We start from the raw sequence: 10,155 nt of genomic DNA, 5'->3' as shown, positions 1-10,155 counted from the left end.
TGGAGTCTAACATAGTGAAAACAAGGACTGGACCAGATGGATGTGGCATATACAACTTCAGCAACAAAGTGGTCAAAGTCTGGAACAGAGTCTACCTGACTCTGTGGTTTCTTCCCAAAATCCCCAAAACTTTAACCTTAGACTTTCTACTATTGACCTCACCCCTTTCCTAAGTGGTCTGTAGGGGGCGTGCATAAGCGCACCAACGTGCCTACCGTCCCTGTCCTATTGTTTCTTTTATTTTTCTTATATGTATCCATGTATTTATAACTATGTTTATACTTATACCTGTTATCTTATAATTGCTTGACAAAATAAATAAATAGATAAATAAATAAATAAAAATAAATAGATCCCAACTGTATATTGTTATAGGCCCCAAAAACTTTCTGAAGAAATTAAAATAGCAACAGCAATAGCACTTAAACTTATATACTGCTTCCTAGTGCTTCACAGCCCTCTCTAAGCAGTTTATAGAGTCAGCACATTGCCCTTGACAATCTGGGCCCTCATTTCGCTGACCTCGAAAGGACGGAAGGCTGAGCTAACCTTGAGCCGGTGAGAATAGAAATGCTGGAAATTGGCAGAATTAACCCGCAATACTGCATTCTAACCACTGCACCATCACGGCGCAGATAGTTATAGTTGTTGCTAGTTCATTTGGTACTTTGATCTTTAACTACAGAGGTATTTCTGTTTAGATTCTAGTCAACCAGCCATGCCTTCTTTCACAATGTATATGTTGTAAGGCGTTCCTTTTGCTTCTCATGCAGTGCTCTGTAGGGCCAAGGGTCCTCCCACTGACAGGGTCCATTTAGGTGGGGTTCACTCTACCATACCAATATCTTTTCCTCTTTCACAGAGCCAAATTAGATGTGAACAGAATATAAAATAGGTTTGGCTTTGCCTGCTTTTTGTATTTAAAAGGGACGAAACCTGGATCAGGACTATAGCTTGAGGGGAAATGGAGGAGTTTAAAGCATTTGCCCTTGCTGTACTTCCAGTTGGAGCCTGTCATTAAATGAAAAGCATTATATGTGTCCCATGAAATTGTTAAAACAATCTTGTTGCATCTCATTTGACTCCGAATGGTCTTTTTTTGGGCTCCATTTCTGTCAGCCTACATTCTTGTACAGTGGGAAGAGACTTAATGATTCTGAATAATAGGAAAGTTAGAATCATGAATACTGCACAGACCCTTATGAACAGATGCTAGATGGAAAATAGGGTGGCTTAGCTCTATAACTTAAAACAAACAGCCTTTGTCCTTGCAGAAGTCAGATTTGATTATATCAATTTAGTTAGGGAAGACATTTAAAAATAGTCATATATTTGTATCTATATATCACATGTTCAGCAGCAGCAGCAATCAAAAACCTATCTGCACACATTCAATCTAATATATTCATGTACATTCTTATAAATGTCCGGGCTTCCAAATAGGCTGATCTATTTTCAAAAATAGCTTTTTGTGTTCCAGTGGGATAATGGCTGCTCTTGCTGGTATTTCTACAAAGCTGAAAATTTGCAGCTCCTGAATCGGTTTGCTGCCGTCAATATGAAAGAGGGAAAGTGGGGGATTTTGTAGGAAAGAAAGCCTACCTCCTAGGTACCAGGTGGATTTTACCTTATATTCAACTTGCTAATTTGGATGCTGACAGAGTTAACAACTGTAATTATAGTGTTCACATATTCCCGGTAAAGGGTAAGAGTCAAAATAACTTTGCTGGTGAAAAATATATTGGAACGCCAGTGAGAAACTAGCGTATTTTAGAATAGCAGTAAATGAACATCTGCGTCTCGTGGCTATTTGCGTCTTATACTTTCTCCAAGGCATTTTTATCTGTTTAAAGGTGCATCTCTCCACATTTTATCCTTATAAAGGATTGTTGAGGTAGGTTAGACTGAGAAATACTGATGGATTCTAAGAGTTTGAGGGAGCATTTTGGATATGGGCCTAAATATCCCCAGAAGGAATTTACCACCTGAGTTTTGTTCAACTTGCTGTTTTTTAACAGGTGTTTAGATAATTCTTACATTTGTAATTGGTCAGGAATTCTGGAAGCCCAGACCTTATATCATTTGAGATATGAGCTTGGGGGAGACTGTTCTACATAAAGAATGAACAAGGGCCATTTCTTGTGGTTCCCCTGAAAGAATAGGTTACTCTATAAACACATGTTTATGGCATACTTAGTCTAAGAAGTGGTTTTAAATTACGAATAGACTGATTGCAAAGGATTGCTGGGGAGTGCTGAGCTATTTACTGTTAATAACCATATTATTCACAAAGAGGTGATTGTTTCTGGAAAATAGGATGCAGATTGTCTTCCTGCCAGCCATTTGTGTCTCTACAAACTCCATTATTTCCAAAAGTTCTAAGATGGACTGTAGATACTGATATGGAAATCTGACTAACTGGAAGCAAGCTCATTGAATTAAAATTCAAAGCTATTGGATTCTTGCAAAATGCTTTACAATATAGTGACCCACCACTGATTGGGCCTGTTTTCAGGTACAGTACTGGAGATTGGAACATAGGCAAAACACATACAACTGGTAGAGTTCTGGTTAGACTTCTAACAATGAGGAAATACGGAAATCGGCAGCCTGCTATAGCATTACTGCCCTCGTGGTTGCCTTACTGTGTTTGTTTTTGCCATAGGAAAAATGAACAGAGAAATAAACTGGTTTGCCTGCAAAAAGCCCCAATGCAGACACTGTGATTTTCTGGAGGATTCATAATTTTACTACTGTATGTAGGGAGGAGCCACTGAAAAATTCTCACCAATGGTGAGTACCACTCCCAAGCATCACTAACTCTAGTACAGTGTTTCTCAACTTGGCAGCTTTTAGAGGTATGGACTTCAACTCCCAGAATTCTATTCTTTCCTCAGAAAGCTCTGCTGGGGTGTCAAACTGGTGGCCCATGGGCTGGATGCGTCAAACATAGGCCACACCCACCCCAGGTCTGTGAATGGGAAAAATGTCACAAAAATGTCAGGTGATGCCAACATGATGTGCGCAAGTTTGACACCCATGCTCTAGTTTATTTGTAGCTTAGTCTCTCATTTACACAAGACTGCCCTGTTCCACAATGAAAGTGCTTGGACAGGTATGGATACCATTCAGTTTACCCATGTAACTTTACTGCTTTGAGAGCTGCACTGATTACCAACCTACTTCCATGTAGGTTTCAAGACTCTAGTTGTCACACGTAAAGCCCTTCATGACTTGGTTCCTGGCTGTCTTTAGGATACCGCCTACTTCCAACGGCTTCTACCCATCCATTAAACTCTGGGACAAAAGACTCTTTTCGTGTCTCTTTCTTTAGGGAGTGCCCTCTTTCTGTAAGTAGTTGCTAATCCCCTTCTTGGAAATGGTATTCTCCTGAACATCAGATTGCCCCCGCCCTTTTGAGTTTTCAAAAAGCTATGGCTTTTCTGTCATGCCTTCGGAGTCTGGGATGTTGATATTACGCCACCTTCAGTCCGATCTAAGTATAGTATATACAAATCATACATTGCAATGTCCTACCTGTCAATGAATACTTCAGCTTCAACCATAACAATACAAGAGCACACAATAGATACAAACTCAAGGTTAACCTCACCAAACTTGATTGCAGGAAATACGACTTCAGCAACAGAGTGGTCAATGTCTGGAATACTCTACCTGACTCTGTGGTTTCTTCCCCAAACCCCAAAAACTTTAACCTTAGACTGTCTACTATTGACCTCACCCCTTTCCTAAGAGGTCTGTAGGGGGCGTGCATAAGTGCACCAATGTGCCTACCGTCCCTGTCCTATTGTTTTTTTTTATTTTTTATTTTTCTTATATGTATCCATAACTATGCTTTTACTTATACCTATTATCTTGTAAGCAATTGACAAAAATAAATAAATAAAATAAATACTGAACCCTCCTGCAGAGGGAAATGTTGAATCAGATTATTAGTGATGGTTGGTGCGTATGTGTGTGTGTGTGTGTGTGTGTGTATGTCTAGTACTTTATCAGTCCTGTTAATATATTGAAAATCCTGTTTCTGTATTGAATAGATGCAACAATGATGGTAGGAGAAACATAAAACCAGAAGAGAAACAAAGAACATCTCAAAACAAAAGTGCTGGCTTCAAAGCTGTGTCATTAGCCAAGTTGAGAAAAAGGTCATCCTAGCTGCCTGAGGAGGTCATAGGGGCATGGTGTTGAACTAACAACAGTGCAAAAGTTCCATGTTTTCTGCTGAATCGTTTTCTCTCTTCTGCATACCCATTTCTAAGCAATTTGTCTGTGATCAGGGCTCCTTTTATTGTTAAATGAATAATGTAACTTGGCTGAAAGTAGAATTTATTCTTCCTGCAGTGTAATGAGGAGGCAGAGAACCAGCACTACTGCTTCTGGGAACAAATGTGATAATCCTGTATTTCAGCAAAGGGAGCAAGTACAGAGCTCCAGAATATCAGCAGTGCTACTAGACACATATATTTACTGTTCAAAGTAACATTAACTTTGTTGAAAAATCTTAAATATATTCCCTAGGCAAAATGGCACATAAATAACGAACAGTTGAGCTGTTTTAAGCTGACTGTGACGTGTGTATCTTCTATCTTTATATTATTATGAACTATAGAAGGCAGAATGTGCAGAGTTTCAGCATGTTTTCTACAGCATCAGCTTCCATGGTAGTGTCTATTCCCCAAGTTAAGGAAAAATGCAGATGTCCTCTTTCAACCAATATATCATTAGGGACGTTCTTCAGAGAGCAAAGAAGAAGAGAAAGTTATCTTCTACAAATCTTTCAAATAATGGTTGACTGGAGTCAAGATGGACAGATGTTTGGTGTTAAATGCTGCAGAAGAGCTGCCAGAAGAAATGGAAATGATCAAGAGAGGAAAAAAATAATCCCACACTCCTCAAAGAAGGAAAGAATCTAGTTAAAAACTACCATTTCAGTTTCAGTTAATGCTGGATCGAGACTGAATGCGATAGTGCTCACTTATTTATTTGCATTACTTATTAATAATCATATTCAAGGGCTAGTTTCACCCAAGTACTTACTTGGTATTTTGCTATTAGCAAACATGAGTTAGCAATCTATATCCTATATTGAACAAAAGGATTAGAGACTGAGACCAAAGATCTAGAAATAGCTGTTAGAGAGAAAAGAGGATTGCGACTTAATGAAGAAGGCTACTAACAGATAGACAAAACAGAAGTGGCCCTTATGATTCAGTTGGAAAAAAATTTGTCAAATGAGTGTGGAATACCAATAATTGCTCACAAATTACCATTGAGAAAATGCTGTGTAGGCTAAATCTGGCTGCCTGCCTCATTATATACAATTTGTTGATTAAAATGAAGAAATGTATTAGAGCTGTTTTAAACTTTTATTACCACAGCTAATCATTCTGCTGTAGTTGTGATGTTTGCACTAACATGGACATTTGGACTTCTCTGAATTTTAATTAGAATAAAATACCAACATAATTTGGGGGAAGTAGAACTTTTAGAATCTTATGTCTTCTTAGTATTGGAAGAAATGTCCATCTGGGTTCAATTCCAAGTGGGAAGAAAAACACTGGAAACATGGAGGCTGCTTGGAAGGATGATTTAATGGTGAAGCAGAACCACCAAGCACATGTGATTCTAAGTAGATGAGAGAGAGGGGGAGAGGGAGGGAGGGAGGGAGAGAGAGAGAGAGAGAGATTTACACCCTGTCTTGGCCTTTGAATTGGAGCTTCCTGTTCCTGTGGCAAGGGCAGGTAGCCTATTGGCTGCTGTAGGGGGTCATGTGCAAATCCTAGGAGTTTGTCTGAGATAAGTCTAGTTGAACTGTAGGCTAAAGTAATGTTGCCAGATGATTTCATAATGCAGTGAACCCTGCTATTAGATGGGTAGAGCGCTAATCCTATCATGTCTTGAGGGCCATGTCTTAATCCCATCACTCTGGAGCTGAAGTGGGGGCAGGGAGCTGCAAGGGACTGCTTTGTCTTTCAAAACATGTTTCTCCTTTTCTCATCCAAGGAAATATAATATTCTGCCTTTTTAATATTTCCTAGAATATTTCATTCTTCTAGGAGAGGGGTGGGTTCTACACTAGTAATCTTGATATTTCTGTTAAGTGCATTAAAGTAATATAAGGTTTAGGAATGGTAAATAATATAAGATTAGCAATGGTTGTGCCACTTAACAATAGACAGACAAAATTTTCAGGCATTGAAGAAGGGAAATCAAAGGAACTTTCCATTTGAGACTTTTTTTCCACCCACTCCCAATATTAACAATTGGAAAAGTCTAAGTCCAAATAAATATATTCTGGAGGAAGTAGCAGAGTTCCAATTGTTGTGTGACCTCAGGATGCAGCATTATTGTAACGCAATATGTTTTGTGTTGTGCTGTGCTATGTTTTGATCACATGGAGTGCTTCCAGAGCTGTAGGTACCTTATGAGTGGAACAGATAGCACCACCACCAGATGGACTCGCACTGGTTGACAAACCGTACTCAACGAGTAGTCCTTAATGGGTCTAAGTCTACATGGAGGGAAGTAAGCAGTGGGGTGCCACAAGGTTCCGTCTTAGGCCCTTCAATATCTCTTCAATATCTTCATTAATGACTTAGATGAGGGAATAGAAGGAGAACGTATCAAATTTGCAGATGATACTAAGCTAACACCCAAGAAGATCGGCTCAAGATCCAGATGGATCTTGACAGACTAGAACACTGGGCCATATCTAACAAAATGAAATTCAGTGTAGAGAAAAGTAAAGTCCTACACTTGGGCAAGAAAAACCAAAAGTACATATACAGACTGGGTGAAACCAAACTTAATAGCAGTAACTGTGAGAAGGATCTTGGAGTCTTAGTGGACAACCAGCTAAATATGAGCCAGCAGTGTGCAGCAGCCGCCAAAAAAGCTAATGCAATCCTAAATTGTATTAACAGAGGGATACAATCAAGATCAAGGGAAGTACTAATACCACTGTTAAGCCTGAATTCTCTTCGTAGAAGTAGACTACATTTCATAGACCATGAAACATAGTTTGTTCCATCCAGCTTGGATATAAGGGACAAACTTTGTAGACTGACTTGTGCCATGTTTCATATATGGATATAAAACTATAATTAATAAAAACACAGCTGTCTGTTTACTGTAACGTGTAACAACACAAAATCTCACTTTTTACATAAACCTGTTTTTTATCCTAGTTAAACTGACTTTGCAGTCTCTGGGCCCATAACCAGTGTTAAGCATGAATTCCCCAACGAGTGTTAAGGAAAACAAACTAAACAGAATTTGTAGCGTAGTCAGATAGGCAGACAGGTAAATGTGTGAGATAAGTTTGTATTTTAGTTAACACGCAGTAAAAAACAGATACGCTTGTGCTATCAAAAATATAGTTTATTCCATTAGGAATTATAGCATAGTCAAAATAAACGGTCCATTAGTCATGTATCATTTCAGTCAGTCCAGTCGAGGATACTCAATTTGCAAAGTCCGTGTTGAATAGTCAATGTCAGTTCACTTACAATAAATCAGTCCGTATTATCTCTTCTCTCCGTTGAGAAATCAACACTCTTTTCTCTCTTCCGTTCCAGTAAGGAAAAACGCAGTCATCAATCCATCCAGTAATTAGGGATCATTAAGCCAGAGAGAGAGAGCTGCAATTGACTTGCTTCTTTTATGGTGCTTTTACAACCACACCCTTAATTACATTCTTGTAGTTAAAGTTACACACACTTTAACCAACAAACCATGATAACTTATTTATTATTTTTACCCAAACCAGTTAGGGTAAACAATGTTATCCCTAACATTCTCCCCTTTTGGGTAATAATAATAATATAATAATAATATAACCATTTACACCTTTAAATCATAATTGTTACAACTCTCTTTAAATTTTACTACACCTTGAGCTTTTGTAAACTGGTCTGCAATGTTTTCTTCCGTCATGCAGTACTCTAGTTTAATTAGACCATTTTTTACAGATTCTCTAACATTTAAGTATCTTAAATCAGTATGCTTTGATCTAGTCTTTATAGCAATATTAGTACCGTGTTTCTCACATAATAAGGCCGGGCCTTATTTTTTTTTTTGAGCCCCGAAAAAACGGCTAGGCCGTCTTTTCGGGGGGTGACTAAATCCCCCCCCTTGCATCCTCGCCAACAGCCGCTCCTAACGGGCGATCATGGCCAAGCATAGAGAGCTCCCTACTCCCACCTTTGCTGCAGACACCTTTGGCACCCGCCGCTGTTGCTTTCCCTTCTGCCCATTACGCCGCCACGTTTGGAGCTGCTGCTTCCGTGTTTGGAGTGCCGTCACCATTTGGAGCTCCAAACGCGGAAGTGGCAGCTCCAAACATGATGGCGGGCGATCTTTTTATTTTGGTCCGAGCGAAGTTCAGAGCGAGCAAGAGAGAGGAGACTGCGATGCCTCCATCCGAGATGGCAACCTCACTAGTGGATCACAGCGTGGCTGGAAGCCCGAATCAGCGGGATACGATGGCGATCTTTTTGGAGCGAGAGGAAAGGGAGAGAAGAGTTGCGGCGTAATTTGCAGGAGGAAGTGGGTGTACCCCACGGCAGGGAGCCCAAGGAAGAAGGGCTGGTAGGCAGCGGAGGCGTCCCGTAGCTCCGGAAGCAGCCTAGAGCGCGCCCGGGAAGAGGCGCAGATGCTGCCTTGTAGTCCCCAAGCCAACTGCGTGCACCGCCTTTAGTTATGTGCGCTCCGCGCTTTGGACATCTCCGTGTGATCGCGACTGTCCTTTCCACATGGCGCCCTTGCTGCTTTCTGGCTCTTTAGCAACCGGCTTCGTGTTTGGAGCACTGCCGCTGTTTGGAGCTCCAAACGGCGGCGGAAGCTCCAAATGCGGAAGCTCCAAACATGACGGTGGGCGATCTTTTTATTTTGGTCTGCGTGAAGTTCAGAGCGAGCATGAGAGGGAGACCGCGATGCCTTGCTAAAGAGCCAGAAAGCAGCAAGGGCGCCAGGTGGAAAGGACAGGGTCGCGATCACACGGAGATGTCCAAAGCGCGGGCGCACATAACTAAAGGCGGCGCACGCAGTTGGCTTGGGGACTACAAGGCAGCATCTGCGCCTCTTCCGGGCGCGTCTCTAGGCTGCTTCCGGAGCTACGGGGACGCTTCGTTGCCTACCAGCCCTTCTTCCTTGGGCTCCCTGCCGTAGGGTACACCCACTTCCTCCTGCAAATTACGCCTGCAACTCTTCTCTCCCTTTCCTCTCGCTCCAAAAAGATCGCCATCGTATCCCGCCGATTCGGGCTTCCAGCCGCGTTGTGATCCACTAGTGAGGTTGCCATCTCGGATGGAGGCATCGCAGTCTCCCTCTCTTGCTCGCTTTGAACTTCGCGCGGACCAAAATAAAAAGATCGCCCGCCGCGTTTGGAGCTCCAAATGGCGACGGCACTCCAAACACGGAAGCGGCAGCTCCAAACGTGGCGGCGTAATGGGCAGAAGGGAAAGCAACAGCGGCGGGTGCCAAAGGTGTCTGCAGCAAAGGTGGGAGTAGGGAGCTCTCTGTGCTTGGCCATGATCGCCCATTAGGAGCGACTGGTGGCGAGGAATTCCGGCCCGCCGGGTGCTCCTAACGGCAAGTCTCCCCGCCCTTCCTCCTTATTTTGCATATTTTAAAATAGGCCTAAATTTGGGGGGAGGGGCTTAATTTGATTTTATGCCCAAAAAACATGCTGGGCCTTCCTATTGGTGGAGGCCGTATTGTTGGAGAAACACGGTAGCTAACTGTATGGCTGCCTGATTGTCCTCGTACACAATAATGGAATCTTTAACAGTTATACCCATGTCTAATAATAACTGTTTGTACAGAATTAATTCAGTGCATAGTAATGACAGACATGAAAATTCTGCTTCCATCGTGGACAAGCTGATATGCTGTTGTCTGATTGACCTCCACCCTATTAGTGTCTTACCAAATAATATAGCCATCCCAGATGTTGATTTTCTAGTGTTTATGTCAGTTGCAAAACTTGCATCTGCATAGGCACTAAGAATCAAATTACCTTTTGGCTCTAGATACAATGCATGGTGCATTATTCCTTTAAGATATCTTAAAATTCTCTTTAATGCTTGCCAATGACATTGATGTGGATCATTATTAAATCGTGCCAGCTGATTA

This window comes from Notechis scutatus, chromosome 1, assembly GCF_049901735.1.
Source record: "Notechis scutatus isolate UNSWTSFEM ecotype Mainland chromosome 1, rNotScu1.2, whole genome shotgun sequence".
NCBI classification, from domain to species: Eukaryota; Metazoa; Chordata; class Lepidosauria; order Squamata; family Elapidae; genus Notechis; species Notechis scutatus.
Note: the sequence above shows the minus strand (reverse complement) of the source record.